This window comes from Suricata suricatta, chromosome 2 (assembly GCF_006229205.1).
Source record: "Suricata suricatta isolate VVHF042 chromosome 2, meerkat_22Aug2017_6uvM2_HiC, whole genome shotgun sequence".
In the NCBI taxonomy this organism is placed as follows: Eukaryota; Metazoa; Chordata; class Mammalia; order Carnivora; family Herpestidae; genus Suricata; species Suricata suricatta.
The window spans coordinates 86,294,609-86,318,253 of NC_043701.1; positions in this window are offsets into that span (position 1 = coordinate 86,294,609).

Genomic DNA, 23,645 nt, shown 5'->3' on the forward strand with positions numbered 1-23,645 from the left:
GGTCTAGTTTCATTCTTCTACATGTTGCTGTCCAGTTCTCCCAGCACCACCTGCTAAAGAGGCAGTCTTTTTTCCATCGGATACTCTTTCCTACTTTGTCAAAGATTAATTGGCCATACATGTGTGGGCCCAGTTCTGGGTTCTCTATTCTATTCCATTGGTCTATGTGTCTGTTTTTGTGCCAATACCATACTGTCTTGATGATGACAGCTTTGTAGTAGAGGTTAAAGTCTGGGATTGTGATATCTCCTGTTTCGGTTTTCTTCTTCTATATGACTTCGGCTATTCAGGGTTGTTTGTGGTTCCATATGAATTTGAGGATAGTTTGTTCTAGCTTTGAGAAGAATGTTGGTGAAATTTTGATGGGGATTGCATTGAATGTGTAGATTGCTTTGGATAGTAATGACATTTTCACAATGTTTATTCTTCTGATCCATGAACAGGGAATGTTTTTCCATTTCTTGGTCTCTTCTTAAATCTCTTTCATAAGTTTCTATAGTTTTCATCATATAGGTCTTTTACATCCTTGGTTAGGTTTATTCCTAGGTATTTGATAGTTTTTCGTGCAATCTTGAATGGGATCAGTTTCTTGATTTCTCTTTGGGCTGCTTAATTTTTGGTGTATAGGAATGCAACTGATTTCTGTACATTGATTTTGTATCCTGCAACTTTACTGAATTCATTGATCAGTTCAATTTTTGTTTATTTGGGAAAACCTTTATCTCTCCTTCTATTTTGAAAGACAGGCTTGCTGGGTAGAGGATTCTTCGCTGCATGTTTTTTCTGCTCATCACATTGAAGATTTCCTGCCATTCCTTCCTGGCCTTCCAGGTTTCATTAGAGAGGTCTGTAACCACTCTGATAGGCTTCCCTTTGTATGTGAGGGCCCTTTTCTCCCTTTCGGAATTCTCTCTTTATCTTTATATTTTGCCAGTTTCACTATGTCGTGCTGAAGACTGATTCAAGTTACGTCTTAAGGGGGTTCTTTGTGCCTCTTGAATTTGAATGTCCATTTCTTTTCCCAGATTTGGGAAATTCTCAGTTATAATTTGGTCTAGTATCCCTTCAGGCCCTTTCTCTCTGTCTTCTTCTTCAGGAATTCCTATGATACGGATGTTGTTCCACTTGATTGTGTCACTCAGGTCTCGAATTCTCCTTTCCTGCTCCTGGATTAATTTCTCTCTCTTTTTTTCATCTTTCTCTTTTGCTATAATTATATCTTCTAATTCACCTATTCTTCTCTCTGCCTCGTCAATCCTTGAGGTGGCTGCCTCCAGTTTCTTATTCACCTCACCTATAGCCTTTCTTAACTCATTATATTGCCTAGTCATTGTCTCAGTTGATTGATGCTTTTCTCAACCCCAGCGACTAATTTTATGACAAGTTTTTTAAATTCTTGATCTGGTATGTTGTCTAGATCTGTCTTGAGGAGTTCTGTGGCTGTGACTTCCTCTTGGAGGTTCTTCAGGAGAGAGTTCCTTCGTTTTGTCATTTTTGCTAGTTTTCTGTCTCTTGTCACCTTTGGAAAGCTCATTGTGCACTGTGCACCTATTAATATTTCTCTGCTAAAGGAGGCTTATTGACTGTCCAGGGCCTGTCATTTCAGGAAATATTCTTTTAATGGTGTCTCTCAGTTTCTCTTGTTGTGCCTTTGAGTATTTTATTTCCCTACTCAGCAATATTTGGGACTCGCTGTCATGCACACTTTCACTTGTTTCTTGGTGTAGCCCTAAGAAGGAAAACAGACAAACAGAGAGGGAACAGAAGCACACAAAAGCACAGACAAATCAAACAAACAAACACATTAACAGAGGGATATTTAAATAACTGCCTTATTTATATTTTAATAATTGATAAAAAAATATTTTATTTTATTTTAGAGAGAGAGAGCGCAAAGGGGGGAGGGGCAGAGGGAGAGAATCTTTGCAGGCTCCACACTCTGCATGAGGCCTTATGCAGGACTCGATCTCATGACTGTGGTATCATGACCTATGCCGAAATCAAGAGTCAGGCACTCAGCTAACTGAGACACCCAGGCACTCCCTAATGCCTTATTTTTAAATGAGATTTCTAACCAGAAAATATACCAATCTTAATCCATCCACTAAACAACTAGAAAAATATACTACAGATTCTCAGAAGAGAGGATCAGAACATAATTCTAGGATCCAACTCTTTTGTTCCTTTCCCATTTAGTTACTGTGTAACTAAGAACTGGTTAGGGAGAAACACTTCAAACAAGGTAATGGAAATGTTTCCCTGAAGTCAGTACCAGTGACCAAAGGGCAGGAGATCACTTGTCTGAAGTTTCCTTGGGTAAAGAGGTTAATTTGGCTTTTTAACTGCATACCTCAGTAAAAAAATAATCATGCATCTGTCTACATCATCAACATTGAACTTCAACACATTCTTTGATGTTGGCTCTCTTAATTATGCTTTGGGTTACATTTCCCTTCACTTTCTAGGCCTGGGACTCCTGGGGGCAAAAGGATTATCCCAGTATTTATACAAATCAGTAGTGCTAAATCTTACCCAAACAAAGATTTAGAGGGATTTAATAGTCATTTTTAAAGACTGGCTCTTTGAAAGCTCGTCAGTTGTAAAAAAAACAAGTTGTAATCAACAACATTTAAGATGGTGTTAATAAACATGATTTCATGGATTATTAATGTGGCCATGAGGAAGCATTTATTTCCCTCAGAAAAATGTAACTCTCATCGGCAAAGAAGCTTAAGAATGGCACCCAACTTTATATGCTCAATTCCAGTGCTTGCTTTGGCAGCACATGTACGTATATGCTCCATTCCATTAGACAAAAGTCACGTGTGAGGCTTCAAAGACTCACAGTCATGTTTGAAAGCAAAGGACACAGTAAAGATCTACTCCAAAAGCCAAGAATATTATCTTTCTTTTTAGCATAGAGTTAGAGTAATGTAAGCCATTATATATTCTAAAAATAGGTTGAAGAAAGCATTCATTCTTAAACTTACCTAAATACACATAAAACTGGTGTACTACTTCACAAAAAAGTTCATCAATAAATTAAACATGGTGTTAAGTCATAAATCAGAACCTGCCCTGCTTTGGATTTTACTCTTTAACTTCCCATGCCACCATCTCTATTGGATTTGTTCTTTGCGCTGAACAGAGGCTATTTTTTTCTTCACCCATAGTGTGCTCACTAAGTCAGTCTACTTTGGCTGTCTTCCTTAAATACTCCCAACCCAAATATAATTATTCCAAAACTTCCTTTTTTTCTTATCCCTTCATTTTATAATCAACACAGAGAAGATTCCCCAAACATGACTTCACCTATCCTCAAAGCCCTAAATATATTTTTGTATGATCATCTTTTTTTATACCACCACAACATTTCAGTTCATAAAAAATTAAATTCAAGGCACCATATTTGAGTTACCTAAAATTTTATTAGGTGGTGGGAAACAAAAGTGAATAAAACAGAATTTTTGTCCTTAAAGAGTTTAGTGTTTCTAAGAAGGAAAAATAAAAAATAAATAATTATAAAACAAAATTTTAAATATAGTAATGTTATTTACTTTAGTGGTCAAAAACAATGTGGTAATTCATTCTGATGCAAAGAGACAGAGAATGCTGAGGACGATGAGCTTGCAAAGGAACTAAACCGTGCTGTACAAGCAAAGGTGCCATCACACACAAGCCACCACGTGTGATCTCTTTTTGAAAAGATCATTCTAGAGGGGGGACATGAGGACTGAGGAATGGACCAGATGGAGAGATTCTAGAGTCCAACAGTAGCTGGTAAGGAAAAAGGGGGGCTGCAAAGGAGTTCATGGACTTGCAGTTTTGATGTGATACCTTCAAGGTGAGTCAAGGATAGGCAGAGTGAGCTGTCATTCTATTTGGGACTTTTTTTTGTTATTAATTTCTGTTTATTTATTTTTGAGAAAGAGACACACGGAGTGTGAGGGAGACACAGAATCAAAATAGGCTCCAGGCTCTGAGCTGTCACCACAGAGCTGCACACGGGGCTCAAACTGTGAGATCATGACCTGAGCTGAAGTCGGCCGCTTAACCGACTGAGCCACCCAGGAGCCCTATTTGGGACTTTTTAAAAGGAATGCCAATGATAGCTCTCCTTGGATGTGAAGCAAACCCCATTTGGAATTGGCTAAAATTCCACCAATTAGAAATCTATTTGTATTAAAGTGTTTAAAATATAAACATTCTGGGTAAGATTAGGGGGCTATCAGGAACTCATAACTTGTTCTGAATTACCTCCAACAGATTGCCTTTCCATTAATATACAAAATATAACATTCTGAGGAGAAAGCAATTATAAAATGTTAAAGATAGAAGAAGAACCAACTCTGGCTAGAACAGGCTTGGAAGACATCCTAAAGTAGTAGTATCTGGGGGCTATGAAATAGTAGTTTGAGGAAACTGAGGGCCAGAGTTGTGGGAGTAGGGCCATTCTTAGCAGGATGCAACCTTGATACAAATCATACATGTCCTCCTTCAGTGTGCCATGTAAACTGATTATTCCTTCATGAACATCAACAGCAGTCTTAAAGGGAAAAGACAGTTTTAAAAAAATTGGGGCGGGGAGATGCCTGGGTGCCTAAGCTGGTTAAGCATCTGATTCTTAAACTCAGCTCAGGTCAGGTTTGTAAGATCGACCCCCATGATGGGCTGTGCACTGACAGCACTGAGCCTGCGTGAGATTCTCTCCCTCTCTCTCTCTGCCCCTCCCTCACTAGCTCTTTCTCTCAAAATAAATAAATAAACTTAAAAAAATTATTTTTGAAGTCTCAGAAGAATATCTATAGTAAAATGGAGATAGTTCAATGTTCATATCTGAAAATAAATGCTGACATATTTTACATAAAGAGATTAGAGAATAATCTTTTTTATTGTTGTTCTTTAGGCAGTGGATGGCAGAATCATCTTTCCCCCCACATTGGACAACATCATGGGACCTCTACTAAGCATAAGTAGTGACAGGTCTAGGAAAATTGTCACAATTCACAATTTTCCAAAAATTACTCAGTAGAAGTATAAAAGTAACTTTACAATATTTCTAACATCCACATCTGAGTGCCACTAATTTTAGCTTTTCCATCTTAAGATTTCAGAAACCTATAAAAATAGTTATAGCAAAAAGAAAGTTATTTCTTTAAAGTTTCCCTTTACAATTATTTATATTTATATTTGTATTTATATTTATAAACCTATTGACCTGCAATCAGAAATAATTTCTATGCAATTAGTAGTGCCTTCGGCACTACAGAATCATTACCTCAAGTTCGGGACATCATGGCAGTCAGCTAGATCTCTAAACCATTTACATTTATGGAGTTTCTCTGCCTATTTTTCTTCCTTTATTTAAAGTCTTTCAGATGGGCTTATGACTTATGGAGAAAGTTTTTGAGTAAAAATTACAAAATTATAAATTATGGGGAGGAATTAAAATATGTCCTGTGAACATTTATTTACCATTTCAGATAATGACAGTAAATAAAACCTGTTTCTTTACAATTGATACTGTGATATTACCTGACTGGAAGTTTACACATTGGGAGAGTCACTATACAAAGAGTTTCTGGCTTAAACATTCCAAGACTACAACCAAAAATGTGAAGAAGAAGAAAAAAAGCTGTGCTTTGTGTTATATAGTAGGCCAAATCCTTGCTGTTCAGAATCCAGTAAAGTCAATAGATCGTTAGGACAAAAGCTAGTTTTCTGACTTCTGTCTCTACTCTTCTCCATCTACTCAAAGCTGATCCCTCTTTCAAAGTCACGATTAGGATCTTTTCCTCCAGGAAGTTTTCCTGGGTTCTCTAGCATCTTCCAAACTTGTCTGGGTCAAGTTTTGGGGTTTTTTTAATTAATCATTGAAATTGATCTTATTCTACATCCATCTTAGATGTGTTTATGGTTTGTTTCCTTAACTAGATGACAAGCATCTTTAACCAGCATAATTCCAAAGCAAGTACTATATATTTGGCATATATATATTTGCTTGATTTGTTATCTATGGTTATTTCTTCCTAGCCAATGCTGGTGCAACCCAGATCTGTTGGGCCATTTAGCTAGATTGAAGGTTTTCATAACGTGCTTCAAAGAACCTCTTAGAAGCTGAAGGGGAGAAAGCACCTGAGGGTCTCAATTGGTTAAGTATCTGACTTCAGCTCAGATCATGATCTCACAGTTAGTGAGTTCGAGCTCCATGTTGGGCTCTGTGCTGACAGCTCAGAGTTTGGAACCTGCTTCAGATTCTGTGTTTCCCTCCCCTCCTCGCCTACTCACTTCCTGTCTCTCAAAAAAAAAAAGTTAAAAAAATTTATTTTAATAAAAAGAAGTTGAAATGGAAAAAAAGAGGGCCAAGAAAATAAGGCTCCTGGCCAATTTTGGGGGAAATAGATATGGCATATAAGGTGGTAGAAGTGAACTAAAAGACATAGAAAAGAATGCATAGAATTTTGCAAATGAATACTTGGGGAGAGGTACAATCATATGTAATTGCTTTCAAATTTGAAATATTTCACTGAACTAGACTATCAATGAGTATTTACTGACTGATGATATGCTTTTCTCCAGTCTAAGACTCTCTGATTGTTAGCTTTCTACTACCCACACTTCAGAGACAATTTTTATGAAATTCATAGACTTGCCTAATGAAGGAAATTAAAATCTGGCTTTCATATCATTTAGTAATTAAATCTCAGCCTATTTAAATTAAAATAAACAAATCAGAGATTACGATCTATAGAATTCTTAAGTTCTTATCTAATAATTTTAATTATCTAAAATTACTGTTCCTTTAGGTCTAGCAGTTATTATCTACTTTCTTATGCCTTTTCTCAATATAAGAAAATTCTAGGGCTAGTAAGCTTTCTACTCTAGGTAATATCACTGGTTTAAATAGGGGACATGGGTGCACTATTCACTACAAAGCTTCCTGCTATGTCTAGTTCATAGTAAACATTTGATAAATATGGATTTGTTGAATGGGTGAAAAATTAATAAATCAATGTCAGAAAATCATTTCCACTAGGGTTAGTAGCTTCCAACTATAGCCATATTTAAATTGCCTCTTTTTAAGCACCATCTTATTATTTTCTCCACCATACCTCAGCACCTATACCGCTCAATGGAATGCAGAAAAATATGCCAGGGAAATAGCACAGACTCCACAGTCACACAGAACTGAAGTGTATATCTGGACTCTAACACTTGAACTCAAGCAAATTAGTGAGTGTTTCTAATTCATAGAAATAGTCTCCTCACTTGCTTCTCAGGGTTGTTGTGCCCAATAAATAGGTAATAGATATGGAAATTCAAGTCATAGAGTTCAGCACACAGTAGGCATCAACAAGTGTCCCATTTTCTTCCCCTCTTTGTGGCACACTTTTCTGTCTTCTCAGCTTCATTTGGATCTGGTACCTATAAAATGGCTGTTCTAGGGTTCCAGCCCAGAGGGCTGTGGTTCTGGAATCTACCAGTCTTCCATCCCAGCCAATAGCTAAGTGTCATGCCCTTGCCACAAACTCAAACCCGCATTAGATCCCCATCACTCTACTAGCAAAGAAATTTACACTCTTAAGTTACAAAAACCAGAGAATTCTAATCTCTTTATTTCTTTAAAATACTAAAAGCTCCCAAAGGGAAAGCCAAGCATACAGCATCAGGTTTTCAGTTCTTAGTATTTAATCAAAGAATGCACTTCTAGGGTTGCTCGTTGGCTTAGTGAGTTAAGCATCTCACTTTGGTCATGACTCATGGCATTATCTCATGGTTCATGAGTTTGAGCCCTGCATGGGACTTTCTGCTGTCAATGCAGAACCTACATCAGAACCCCTCTGAACCCCTCTCTCTCTCAATGCTAAATGCTCTCTCTTTCTGTCTCCTGAAATAAAATAAACATTTAAAAAATGCTCCTCTAAAGTAATAGAAATTTTGATCTAATTAACACCCATTACACTCTCTAAAACTGACTTTTAAAGTTAGTAGTTGAAATTTCCTTCCTTGAGCTTTATCTCCTTTAGAAATCAGAGTAATTTGAAATCTTAGCACCCTTACTATTTCACTGAACATTTCTTCAAAATCTTAAGTAATTCGATTTTAGTATAAAGTATTAATTAGCAATTTATACCTTCTCAATGTCATAAGTGACCTTTATTCAGAGGTTGTTGAGGTAATTCTGTGATGTAACCAAATTAAATTTCAACCATAAAGCAGGCAATTATTTTAAATCAGGTCCTTTAATAGTGACTAAATAGGCACTTGTATTACTTACCTTGTAACTTATTTCCCCACAGAGAGTTAACAACTGTTGTTCCTCTGGATAGCCATCTCACTTAAAGAGTTTTCTATACTCTTTGACAAAGCAGGAAAACTATCTAATGGAATAAAGATATTCTCTTCAGCAAATGGTGCTGGGAAAACTGGAGAGAGACATGCAGAAGAATGAACCAAGAACACTCTCTTACACCATACACAAAAATAAACTCAAAGTGGATAAAAGACCTAAATGTAAGACAGGAAGCCATCAAAATCCTAGAAAAGAAAACAGGCAACAACCTCTTTGACCTTGGTTGTTACATCTTTTTACTTGACATATCTCTGTAGGCAGGAAACAAAACCAAAAATTAACTATTGGGACCTCATCAAGATGAAAAGCTTCTGCACAGTGAAGGAAACAGCAAAACTTAAAGGCAACTGACAGAATGGGAGAAGATATATGTAAATGACACATCAGATAAAGGATTAGCATCCAAAATCTATAAAGAACTTATCAAACTCAACACCCATAAAGTCAATAATCCAGTGAAGAAATGGGCAAAAGACATGAATAGACATTTTTTCAAAGAAGACATCCAGATGGCTAACAGACACATGAAAAGATACTCAACATCACTCATCATCAGGGAAATACAAATCAAAACCACAATGAAATACCAGTCAAAACATAAACAACTCAGGAAACAACAGATGTTGGCAAGGATCTCTTTTGCACTGCTGGCAGGAATACAAACTGGTGTAGCCACTCTAGAAAACAGTATGGAGGTCCTCCAAAAAATTAAAAATAGGGGCACCTGGGTGGCTCAGTCAGTTAAGTGTCCAGTTTCAGATCAGGTCATGACCTCATGGTTCATGGGTTTGAGCCCCGCATCGGGCTCTGTGCTGACAGCTAGCTCAGAGCCTGGAGGCTGCTTCGGATTCTGTGTCTCCCTCTCTCTCTGACCCTCCCCTGCTCGCACTGTCTCTCTCTGTCTCTCAAAAATAAATCAAAAACATTAAAAATTGTTTTAATTAATATTAAAATTAATTAAACAGAACTACACTACAACCCATCAATTGCACTACTAGGTATTTAACCCAAGAGATACAGGTGTGCTATTTCAAAGGGCCATATGCACACCAATGTTTATAGCAGCACTATCAACAATAGCCAAAGTATGCAAAGAGCCCAAATGTCCTTCGATAGATGAATGGATAAAGAAGATGTGGTGTGTATATACATTGGAGTATTACTCAGCAATCAAAAAGAATTAAATCTTGCCATTTGCAACTACATGGATAGAACTAGAAGTTATTATGCAAAAAATAAAAAAGAAGAAAGTATTATGCTAAGTGAAACTAGTTAGAGAAAGACAACTATCATATGACTTCCCTCATATGTGGAATTTAAGATACAAAACAGAGGAGCATAAGGGAAGGTAAGCAAAAATAATACAAAAATAAGAAGGAGGACAAAATATAAGAGACAAATACAGAAAACAAACTTAGGGTTGCTGGAGGGATTATTGGTGGGCGGATGGGCTAAATTGGCAAGGGCCATTAAGGAAGACACGTTTTGGGATGAACACTGGGTGTTATACATAGGGGATGAATCACTAGAATCTATTTCTGAAATCATTGCACTATGTGCTAACTTGAATGTAAATTAAAAAATAAATGAATGAATGAATTTTAAAAACATATAGGAATTACCTATCTTTCTAATTTTCATTAATGTCATAAAGTAAATCCATTGTGGATAATGTTTTTTTAAAAATTTTCCTAGTTATCAAAAAAAAAAAAGAGTTTTCTATAAAGCCAAGTCAAATGTATGTTCATCCTCCAGCAGAAAGTAGGGGATGACTCCCTGATCCCACAACATAACATTTAATTTCTGTTTTTAAAAAAAATAGCTTCTAGTTGTCCCTATGAGATCCCCCATACAGCTGTCTTTACTCCCAGCTTTGCTCCCTTTCCTTCCTGCCAGAGTCCAGCTCCAGCAGGTCCAGGGGTCCCTGAAGGATGTACGGTGTCAGTGAGAGAGAGTGAGAGAGCCTCGAGTTTCTTTCTGATCACCAGGCAGGCATCTCTGCACTGACCTGAGAGCCAGCTTAATTTATGGTTAAAAATGTATGGGGCCAACAGAGAAGTGGCATTTGCCTTAGACAATGATTTCTGATGACAAATTTCTTTGGCATGTAAAAATTTCCCAGAACATAGATTGGTAGAAGACTCATGTATAATCTTTATCAATAGTGATTGGTGTAGGTGATTTAGATGCTTATCATATGGGGAAGGAAAGTATCTTTAGCATTCAAATACAACACAATGTTTTCAGCATAGTAAAGGCAAAGGTTAGTTCTTTGTGAGCAGGTGTCAGTAGCCTGTTTGCTTAAGGGGAAGTATAAGAAAAACAGGATTCTCAGGAAATACAAATGCTTGCTCCCATAAACACAAAAGAAGAAGTTCCTATAATAAGTTCCTTCACAAGGTGAATCAGCATATTTTAAGATAAGGGGACAAGTCACTCCAGATACCAGTCAACAAGGCGCCTTGGGGGTCGGTGCTCAAGCCGAAATAATTGAGTGGGGGTGGATACTGGTCACCATCTGACGGCGGGAGGCCTTGCAAAGCTGTCTTACCGCACAAGGAGTTTCTCAACTTTCGTGAGTTCAGAAATTGGCTCCCAACACCTTCCCTTCACCTTAGTCCCTTTTATTCTGCAATCCATACTCTAGTATTAACTATACATTTATCTCTCATTCTCATTCACTCTATCACTGACAATACACCAAGATGTTTTTCTCTAGCTCTCTCACTGATATTTCTTTCCCAATTACTTTGTTTTCTTAAGAAGAAAACACAGGGATAATCTTCACCAAACCACTAGTAGCATGGTTTATAGAATCCCAGGCCAGATACTTCACAGAAAACAAATTAAACTACTAAAACTGCTATGATAGCATTCATTGATTCATTTATTCAAAACTATGTAATATTTTTAACATTTCAACGAAAACATTTCCAGAGTCTCCTTCATTCTATCTAGGCCAGAAAATGCAAGTCCTTCTGATTTTCAATAAAAGTAGGTGACTTTATATCCCATTCTTACTATAAGAATAGCTGGATAAGCAGAGTGTGAAAAAGATCTGGCAGGTCAATGTGTCCCAGCTCCTCAAGGAGGGAAGCAGGCAGCAGTTCAGATGCTACTTCACACAGTCAGATGTCATTGTACTCACTCTGTAAACATTCATTAAACATGTACTGTTCTGGACATCAAGATTTTAATGACACACTGAAGAATGAAGAATCAGAATATTCCTGTTCACATAAAGCTGAAAGTCTTGCAGTCTTACAAACTATGACAGAGGTCCTATGTCAGATTGGGAGGTCAGGGAGGGCTTCGTGAGTACACTTGTGTAGACCAAAAGAGACAGCGAGTTGAAATGAACACCCCCAAAATAGTGGACAAATGTAATTAAAATCACGTCAAGTGACTGTTCTCGATAGTTGAGATTGTATGGAAAAGTAGAGAGTTTTTATGCTGTGGGGTGGATGACAGACTATGGTTGCTACAGCAGCGTGGAGTGGCTGGAAACAAGGTATCTGTTACAGAGTTCAGGCTAATGCAGGTGTCTACAATGCCCTTCACCACAGAATTACAAACACCATCCACAGAAACACCACGGTTTTTGCTTTTCTACCACTTATTAGACCTGATTTACTTTGAGGACTAGTTCCAAAATCAGGAGCCCCTGAATCCATCTGAAATTTTCACTGTGGCGAATTTCCCATGTTTGTCCAACCTTCATAAGGAGAGGATAATAAGCTAAATGGAACTACTGAGAGGAAAGTTAAGAGTCAAGACCACCCCTTCCCACCCCCGGTGACATCGTTAACAGTCTCAAACCTATGTTTTTTGGAAGGTGTCTCATATTATCATAAGAGGTGGGATAAATCTGAAGCAAGTTGGAGAATACATATGTGCATTGGGAAGTTCTAATCAACATAAGTTTCAGAGAAAGGCTGCTCATGTAGGAAAGCCGGTAGACAGAATGAAGGCCATCCGTTCTCAAGTCTCCTCCAGCGGACTCTTACGTGTTCGCTTTTCATTGCCCTGGAATTGCAGCACATCAATGCAGGCTCGTAAGTGAAGGGCCTGGAGGTCGACTGTGCAGACAAGCCCTCCAGGAAATTTTGATTTGTTAGCCAAATTTAAGAAAACACTATTCTAGAGAAAACTAGCCAAGTTTGTATAACCCTGGACTAACAAGGTAAAGCATGCCATACAAAGACCAGAAAATTTGTTTCATCTTCATTCAATGTCTATTAAATAATTTGATTGCAAGTTAATAAGAAAATTTGACCTTTAAATATTCAATCCTGATATTGACATAAAGGTAAAATATTTCATATTTAATTTTAACTTCTTCTCTCATCTATTTATTCTTGTGTCAGAATGGTTTCCACAAATAGGGTGCGTATTTATAAAGATTAGCAAGCAGCTGCATTCTTTTGAATGTCCCACAATAGTGCCTCCAATAACATATGCACATAAAATACTTGTTAAACAAATATATGTGAAACCAAATTTAATTACAAAGCCAACTGCTGTCAGTTGCATTGTCGCCCACATGTTAAAAGTTCCAGGGGGTTCCTGAAAAACCAGGAACCTTATTTTCAGTTTTCATTTTCATGAAACCGTTTACTCCTCAGGCTGTCAACGTCCACACAATGAAGAACCTACCTTTGTCAATTGTACTCTTTTGCCATTTCTCTTCCTCGCTCATGTGGGACTTCTTATTTCCTTTTAGTTTCTTATCCTTAGTAAAGCATCACCAAACAAAGGACAAAACAAGGGCAAGGAAACAATTGTGGGATGCCTTCTCTTTCACAGCTCTGCTCATCTGCTGCACAAATAGCAGAATCCATGGTTAATCACCGCTTACTCCCAGTTCCCAGGGCACTCGTGGAGCTTTCCATATGGTCTGTTCAAAATGGAGACTCGTACATATATCAAACACAAATTATGCAAAGAAATGTGATCATATAGTGGAACCAAGTCGTAAGAGAAAAATACCTGTTCAACAAAAACAGAAATCCATTTAATAAACACTCCACATTTGTGGTTCCCAAGGCAAAGCAATAATGTGCGCACTATATAAATCTTCATCCTAACATTAACTAGGATAATCTCTCAGACATACTCGAGTGGAAGCGTTTGTTTTCACTCATTCAAGCAAAAGAAAAAAAAAGTTTAATTGATTATTTTCATTTTCTTCTTCTTCAGTGTTTTAGGCTTTTCAGATCTTGCTGCCTACTCTGCGTGACTTAGTCCCTCTATGGTAAAGTCTTTAAGTGTTTTTTTCCCCCAAAATTTCACCTTCAAGTTTTGTTCTGCCACTTTTCCTAGTGGCTTAAGTAGACAATTTTTAGTCTTAGGTAAGGTAACCATATACTTTGATTCAAACTGGGGCACTTTTGAAAGAGAAAAGAGGCACAAAACAGAAAGAACAGGGCAACAGGGAATAAAATAGAGATTGTGCTGGGAAAACTCAGAAGTATGTTACCTAACTTTGGGATTTGCTTTTTGGTCAACAGAAAGCTTCTCCCCTAATTTTTAAGGTTAATCAGAAGAGTCACTTACATAACCAGAAACTATTTGACTATAAGATGGATCCTATTTCTTACACATTTCATATTCCTAACAGCAATCAACTGAGAAAGGCAGTTTAAAAAAATTATGAGTTTTTATGAGACATTTCTAGTAAAAAGAAAGCACGGAGAATAAAAGAGGGAAAAAGAAAGCGTTTTGGTGAAACTGTGTGCCAAGCCCTCTGTCTAGGGAGAGAGAGGGAAAGTGAGAGATTAATTGTATGTCCTTAACAATCCTATAACTTAGACATTAACATTCCCATTGTAAGAAATAGGCAGTCCACACAATGATGTGAATGGGTGAACTACTCCAACATTTTTGGAAAGTAATCTGACAACAGCTACTGAATATTTTAAAGTGACATTTGAACCATTTACTATCTTTGGTATGTATCTCTTAAAAAACAAAAGCACATGGGGCATCCGTGTGGCTCAGTCTGTAAATGGTCCAACTCTTGGTTTCAGTTCAGGTCATGATCTCACAGTGCATGGGTTTGATCCCCACTTCAGGCTCTGTGCTGACAGCATGAGCCTGCTTGGGATTCTCTCACTCCCACTCTCTGTTCCCCTTCCCTACCTGCTCTCTATTTCTCTCTCAAAAAAAAATAAGTAAACATTAGTAAATGAAAGCACCTGGACATAATGATGTACATACAAGGAAGTGTATTACAATATTGCTTTTAGTGGCCAAAAAAAAAGTGAACCAATTAGAAATTACATCAGTGAAAGTATATCATGGAATAATGTATACAATGATCTTGTTTTTGTAAAAAAACAAAACAAAACCAAAAGGATACAAGTTTCACAAAATATATGCATAATGTATATATGACTTATTTTATTCATTTAACAAAGATATTTTAACCTCTCAATGTGTGCTACAATGCATTCTAGATGCTCTATTGGTGTGTACTTGTAGTAGCAGAGAGGAAGATTAGTGAGGATTCACAACAAAATGTTAATTATAGAAGATTGGCAGGACTGATGAGGGAAGGGTTAAGAATAATAAGTCATACACTTCCAACATTTGTTTGCTTTTTTTTTTTTGGACAGGTATGTATTAGTTCTGTAACTTTTACAAATCTAATTAAAAAGGGAACTGGGCATTTCAAATATGCAGAAACAAAGACCCACTGCTCTTAAATAACTAAATGAATTGACCCTCCCTGACAACTAGAAAAGTGGTCATCTTGAGCCGAGATCGCTTTCTGACGCTGGAGCATCCCCCACCTCGGAGTCCGGGAAAGGCTGTTACTTTAAAATCAATTTAATGCTTGGAGATCCAGCAGTTCACATAAAATGAAAAAAATCTAGAAGAAAATGGAAAGAGATCTAAAGTAAAGTTAAATTTTCTGCTTCAACAAAAACAAAATAAAAGCTAATGTCCATTGGTATATGCTCATAAATATTTTGTTCACTGAATCTCATTATAAGTCTGAGATACTTTCTTCATTTTATCAACTTTGGTCCTGATTTTCCTAATTTCAAAAGCTACCTAGAAGATTTCTTTTTTTTTAATTTTGTAATGTATTATTTATTTTTGAGAGAGAGAGAGAGAGACAGCGTGAGCAGGGGAAGGTCAGAGAAACAGGGAGACACACAATCCAAAGACAGGTTCTGAGCTAGCTGTCAGCACAGAGCCTGACCCGGGGCTCAAACCCACAAACTGTGAGATCAAGCCAGACACTTAAGTGACTGAGTCACCCAGGCGCCCCAGTACCTAGAAGATTTCTACAACAGAGTTTAATAATTCAACAAGTGCACAAAGGGTAAATGAACCCAGTTTGCAAAATCAATGTGCACTCTGGAACAATGATACTTCTTAAGTGAATTGGGACAATTAAAACAAAATTTTTAAAGAAAAACACAATTAAAACAAAATTTTAAAGGAAACACAAAAATTCCTTTTATCAAATATTAAAGCTTTATTTTTAAGTTTTATTTATTTATTTTGAGAGTGAAAGAGAGTATGTGAGAGTGGGGGAGGGGCAGAGAGAGAGGGAGAGAGAGAAGCCCAAGCAAGCTTGGTGCCATCAGTGCAGACCCAACATAGGCCTCCATCTCAGGAACTTTGAGATCTCCACCTGAGCCAAAATCAAGAGTTGGATGTTTAAATGACTCAGCCACCCATGAGCCCAAAATATTAAAGCTTTAATACTAGGCATTGTGTCAACCACATAATTATCATGGATTCACAAACTATATTCTTTCCACAAAATTGAGACCAGCAACTATCTTGGGCCCTATGCAAGGTGAGTTAGCTGAGAAGACTGTGGAGAAAGGAAGATGGTGCAGGCATGATCCCAGAGAGAAGGTCTCAAAGCTACAAGAGGAGACTCCAGAAAAAGTGACAGACTGAATATAGAGCAGATGCTGCTTGAGTCGATGTCGCAAAGAACACGGCTAAGGGGGAAGGGGCAAACAGAACAGAAAGAAGCCATGAATTCTTGATCTAAGAACAGAATCAAAATGTAGTCATATCTCAGGCAAATAGGAGCTGGGAATTGGAAAGCCTTGAACCCAGGCTATTTGACTCAGCAGCAGTAGCAGCAGCCTTCCGGTCTCCTACCTGTGTTTCTCTCGGGGATCATGCCTGCACCTTCCTCCTTTCTCCACACTCCCCTCAGCTAACTCACGTGGGATAGGGCCCAAGATGTTCGCTGGTCTCAACTCCTCATCACGGCCCTCATCTCCAGTAAAATCTACTGGTTAATAATGGTTTCTTTGTTCAATTTTTAAAATTTATTTAAAGTTTATTTTTGAGAAAGAGAGAGAGCACGGGGAGGAGGAGAGAGAGAGGGAGAGAGAGAATCCCAAGCAGGCTCTGCACTGTTAGTGTCGAGCCTATGCAGGGCTCCATCTCACCAACCATGAGATCATGACCTGAGCTGAAGAAATAAAGAGTCACTTAACCAATTAAGCCACTCAGGTGCCCTGAATTAAAGTCTTTTGTACTACAGCTTGGCACAATCCTTGGTCAGCCTGTGGAATGGTTGCCAGAAGACCGATGACTCAGTCTTTCTTCCATACGGACCACTACCACCCAGCAGGCACTATGGCTACAGAAAGACCTAACAGACAGATATGTCTGACATGTTTCAAAAGTTTATTTGTGAGTCAGTCATTTGGAATTTACACAACTATTTCTCAGGAAAACAATCATAAGGAAGAGAAATAATCTCTAAAACAAACAAAAATCAGTTACCTACTGTGAGTTAAGCACAGGAATAGGAATTTTACATTCACTGCTAATTTCATTTCATATACACAACAATTCTCTAAGCAATTTATTATTCATGAGGCAGTTTATACATTGTGGTTAGGATAAAAAAATAACTAATAATATCTTATTAAAATAAAAATATGTATTAGTAACACCCCAAATAGAATAAGGGGTAACCATCATCTTAATCATTGTTTCTAAAGAAAAATATATTTCAAGTTCCGGCACCGGCACATTTTGCCCAGTGGGAGCGAAAATTACACATTCTTGCTCTCCCCGTGTGTTTTGTCCAGCAGTGAGGCATATGAGCTCTGGACCATAAGTGATGTAGTTCCCATGGCCTAAGAGAGAGGCCCTCGGGTGAGACACAGACATGAGAAGCAGGCAGTTAACAAAGGTGAACACAGTATTTCAATTGTTTAGAAGAAAGCACTATGAAGGCTGAGGAAGAGGAGAAGGGGGTAAGAAATAAAATTAGAATAAAGATTGCATGCTTTTTCTCTCTGAAGTTTTGCTTTCTTTTTCCACTTATTACTACTTCTTTTTTCATAATATTTATTTTTTGAGAGAGCACACACACATGTGCAAGTGGGGGAGGGGCAGAGATAGAGAGAAACACAGAATCCAAAACAGACTCCAGGTTCAGAGCTGTCAGCACAGACACCAACACGGGGCTTGAACCCGTGAACTGAGAGAATATGACCTGAGCCAAAGTCGGACGTGTAACTGACTGAGCTAACCAGGCACCCCTACTTCCACTCTTAGTATTAAGAAATCATAAAGTACAAAAATGGGAGGCACCAGTGAGAGGCCCACTCTTTGCCACAGCTTTGTAAGTGCCCAAACTATGAATGAAACAGAAAGGGATGGGGGTGAGAAAGAGAATTCTGCCAACCCTCTCTCAGGAACCCATTTGTAAATGCAAGGACATTCATAAGTCAGGCATATGCAAGTCAGGGACTGCGTGTAATTGGATCGTATAATATGACATTCATCCCTGACTTTTTTCCTCTCACCTAGTCTCCTGGTTTTATACTCTACTTTGATGTAAGATAATATGGTTGTACATGAGTGACTTGAGTTAAAAAATAGACACATAAAATTCTCTCAAGCTAGATCCTCAGCAACCTAAATTGTGAGACACTCTTTAGCCAGAGACAATTTCATAGAGAAGAGAAATGCGACACTGTATTACACAAATGGAAAACAGCCTTTATTCCCTTATTAAATTTTCAAGGAGTTGCATGGAGATTTAACCACAAAGCTCACATTATTTAGGGGATTTAATTGTTGTTTGTTTCTTTCTTTCATTTTCTGTCTCCAAATAAAAGCATATTTCATTACATGGTGTGCGTTAATGCTTTTAGAAAGGTTCAGAAGGAAAAAATCAGCTTTTTACAAAAACAAAACCACATTCCTTATTATCTACACAAATTAAGAAAAGCCATGCTCCTCTAGTATTGGACAGAGAAGAGGTAGCATCTTCTCAGATTCTTCTTTAGTAACAGGGTTTTCTAAGTTTTGGAATTTGGGTCTGCCAGGGGCTAGTCTCACAGAGGGAGAGACTTAGGCCAGGGTTTCTAAATATGAGGTGCCCAGATTCACTTAAGAAGAATCTAAAATGTACAGATCCCATGGGCTCCAATCCAGACACCATGGAAGCCAAAGCCCGAAAAGCATACCTTGAATAAAGGCTCCTTATGAATCTCTCACAGCCTATGGGCACTTGTCCAAAATATATATGCATATATATTAGATAGATAGATATATTTAAATCCATTGCCTAGAGCTTTTTTTCCCTCAAAGTATGACCATTGTATTATTTTCAGGCAAAATGATTTTTGTTTGTTCAAAGTGTACATTTCCAGATTGAACTTAAAATCAACTGCATCAAATTATCTGTAGGTTCAGATCCAGGAATCTTCCCTTATTTTAAGAACCCAATTAAATCTCATTCCTACTAAAGTCTGAGAATCACTGCTTTCAGAGGCTTTCAGTTAGATTTGCATCTCTGGTCTGTTTTTCTGCACTCCATAGTTAATTTTTTATTAATATGCAGTTTTTAATCATATTTTTTATTAAATTAACAGTAAAAAAATTATCCTTAACCTGTTCCCACATGACTCTAAGGTTTTGCTAGATGTCCAGGAAACCCCTGGTATGTTCTGCACCTGCAGGGAGAGTCTTCTGGCCATCTGCCACAGGCCCTTCCTTAGTCTATGTGGAAATGGACCTTCCAGATGGTGATCAGTGGGCTAGACCCTGGGGTTGCAAGGCTGTGACAACTTCATCCCTTAAAATATACAACTTACAATACATTATATATGGCTGCTTAGTTTCCCAAATTAGAAAACTTCAGCTGTTTTTGTCACTGTCAATTATAAATTTGGGAGTCAATGAGTAAGTGATATCCACAGAGCCTGAGGATGGACAAAGCTCCCCTCCCCCACGCTTTGGGAGCCAAGAAGAGACAGTTCTCGACTTATCAGCTGTTCACCCAGTCAAAACAAAAGAAACCTCATCTGCAGAGAACTAAAATACCAGTACAGGAAATATTCAGTTTTTACTTAATGTTTTCTTGAGTAGAACAGGAAATACTCATTGTTTACTTAATATTGTCTTGAGTAGAACATACAAGGGCTTAGGAAAATGCTTTTTACCTGGTTTAGGTCATTTAGAATTCTAAAGCTGCCATTCAGTTACATCATTAAAAACAGCAACCCACTTCTTAACAAACGCAGAGGAAGCGATCCAGCGCTAGTCTGTGACCCCATTCCTTAGGACAGGAGTGCCCCGTTCGTATGGAGTGCCTAGGGCTCACTGTGATGGGCAGCATTTTGCCTTATCCAATCCTTCTACTGAGAAAGCCAAGGAAATCTTATGACTAAACTGAGCAACAGACTGTCAAAGTCACAATATTTATAAACATACTAAGACATATCGGAAAATATACTTAATTACAAGAAATATCCACAGACTATGTATTTTGCAACAAGCAACCTCAAGTAAGCTAAAAGTTCAAATACTCACAATTATACTCACAGACTAATTGACAATAAAATGAATTGTTTATCAAAGGAGGAAATGAAGTATCTTTCCTCATTTTTCTAGAAAGGGTCCTAGGCCAAAATGAAAAAGCATATGACTTTTTGATCTCATATCATTATTAGATAAAGAGTAAAATGACCCTCACATTCTGTGCTCCTTGAAGGCAAGTTAGGTCTGTTTTATCCATGTTTGTCTCTCTTCAGCACCTAATCAAACTAGAACAGGCTCAGTGATCCAGGTTAAATATATGAATGAAATGTCAATGTCAATGCAATCTATATTTTAAAAATTTAATAACTTTTTCTCCAACTACAAAATCAAAATATGTTGAATGTAGAAAATTTGGAAAAGAGAAATGCAGCTATGCACCAAATCAAGAATATATAATCCAAAAATCAATACATAAACAATTTTAATATTTTGACCTCTTTTTAACATTTATTTATTTTTGAAAAAGAGAGAGAGAGAGTTCAAGCAGGAGAGGGGCAGAGAGGAGAAACAGAATTCAAAGCAGGCTCCAGGCTCAGAGCCAAATGCAGGGCTCAAATTCAAAACTGTGAGATTATGACTTGAGCTGAAGTCAGACGCTTAACCGCTTGACCAATGGACCCACCCAGGAACCCAGAACTTTTTCTTACTCATATATATTTTTCTTCCGAAATAAGAATGTACAAATTGTTTTTTGTTTTATTTGTTTTTATCTTAGAAAAATATTTTACAGATTTTCAATTACATCAATAAATATTTCTTAAAGTATGATTTTTAAAATCTGTATTATATTTGAAAATACAAATGAATCAGAATTCATTCAACCAATATTTTAGAAAATAGGATATTTTTAGCTATTTAAATATTTTTCAGTTATATAAATAACCCTCTGATGAACATCTTTGTGTATACCTTAAATAATCTCATAATATTTCTAGGAGAGAAATTAATCAATTAAATACTCAATTTTACAGTTTTTTGAAACATATTTCTGATATTTGTGCCAATTTACACTTTTCATCACTTTCAAACAGATGCTAATATATTTTTGGCAGAAAAAAAGTTTCTCCAGTTGTAACAGGATTATTAATTCAACTATGTGGTCCCAGTAAAGAGACCAAATTATGTCAGCATGTTAATTTTTAACTTTCAATAGTAAGTGTTTTATTTTTATTTATGGACTATTTTTCTCAGAAAACTATGACAGGTTATATCAGTGTTTCCAGGAAATATTTTCAGGTCTTTACAGAAGTCCAAATAATAATCAGATGATTCTCCTTCAAGTATAGAATCAAAGCCAAGAAAATTAGTCGTTCAAGTCCATTGTTTAATTCAATCAGGCTGGGATGGCCTGACAAATGCATCTCCCCAATGGGAGATGAGGCTGGCTGACATCTGGGCTCAGTTCATTTCCTGCACAGAATACTACAGAAGACATTTGGAACACCTTTCTCAGGCTAACAAATCTTTTGGTTATAGTAATACAATCTACCCCATGATACTTTTGGCAAGTTGGTCATGCTAGACCTTGACTTTGGCAATTATCTGATTTGTTATTGGGAAGAAATCTACCAATCATATATCATTCCCTATTTTCCTGTTCCTTTCCAATTTTTAATCACAGATGTTTCACAAAGTTTTGTTTGGTGAATACCTTAATGTGACAGTTATATTCTCCATACCCAAAGATGACAAGGATTTATCAAATATTTGTGCACCTATTTTATAGTGTGAATCTGTTACTGGGAAGCAGCTGCCTAAACAGAGTCTACATTTCAAGGTAGATTAGTTTTCTATTGCTGAATAACAATTTACCACAAACTTAGTGGTTTAACTTCAGCTCTGTCATTCGTGGCTAAAGTTAGTTCTATTACATTAGCTCGGCTGGTGGAGATTCTCTCAGCTTCTCTCAGCTGCCATCTTTCCTCTCACGTGATGCTCCCTTCATACTTAAGCCAACAACAACTGAGAAGTCCCCCCCTTGTGTTTCTCTGACTTCCTCTTCTGGCATCAGCCAGAGGAAGTGCTCTGTTTTTAAGGGCTCATGTGTTAGATCAAACCAACCCAGATCATGTCTACCATAAGGTCAACTGTGACCTTAACATAACATAATCATGGGAGTAATATCTCATTATATTCACAGGTTCCATAGATTAAGGTAAAACATCTGTAGGAAGCCATTCTGCCTACCATATTCAGCCTCTCTTCTATTCTGGTGTGTTGACTAGTTCTCACCAAAAGAATGTCAGCAGAATATGGTGTGTCTCTTCCAGGCTGGGATTTTAAAAACCAGGTATTCCTTCATCAGTATTTCTCTCCTCATCTTCCAGATGTATGTTAAGGACTTCAAGGCCCTAATAGATGCTACAACCATAAATAAAAGGGTTCTGGTTTCTAAATCATCAGGTGGAAGGAAATTGCTCGTGGACAAGGAAGATCCACTGTGGACTCTTAATGAGAAATAAATGTATTTTTGTTGTATTAAGCTACAAAAAACTTGGCATTGATCTGCTACAGCAAATAACACCTTTTTACCAGGTATCTGTTTTCTTCATTTCTAAATATGGAGTAAGCAAAATTAATTCAAAATACACATTTTCTGAGTAGAATGGGATAGCTCTCAGTTTGAAGTCCAATTTTTTCGAGTAATAGTTCTGTGGCCTTACAAAAGTAATGTCATCTTTTTCACTGTGATCAAGTGTTTACAAACCTCTGGTGCCTGATTAATTGGAATAGAAGGACTACAACTTCGTCCTTTTTTTATAGCAAGATCATACCTTATATTTAACAGTTAACACCTATTAAATTCCATTAATCATGTTTTTTCATGCACAGATTCTTTGGCATAAGAGATGCTAACCCAAACAACTGAAAAAGCAATAAGGATTTTAGATTCCTCATAAAGCAAAACACTCATGCTATGAGGGATTATGTACCTATGTTTAGTTCTTTAAAACATACATCCTATGTACCTATAGGTACTGTATTTCTGCTTCAATAAACAAAAACAGATGTTTCATTAAATAGCTAAAAATATCCATTAGCAAACCACGGAAAATGAAAATTACCTCTTCTGTAGTATGCATCAAACATAGATAATATTCAGTTCCTGAAACTAGGAAACCGGAAAATACACTTAAAATGGCAATTTTGAGATGAAATTTTCATTTCATGTATAGGAAGGGTTTTTTTTTCCTCCAGCAAATCAACATTTAGTCTGTAAAACACGATGCTTGCTCATAATGTCATGCATCTCACTCTCAATAATTCTTTCTTATTAACTGCTTGGGTACAATTTATTTTCCTCTCAGGCTATGAAGGTGCGTGCTAGCACAGCAGACTCTGGCTGGAGCTGATAAGCCAGCCCATAGCAGCAGCACTGCTGGCCTGATGAGATTTGTAAGGAGACAATAGTCCATTGGCTTGGAAAACTATGCTGTATATCAAACCTATCAAAAATAATATCTAC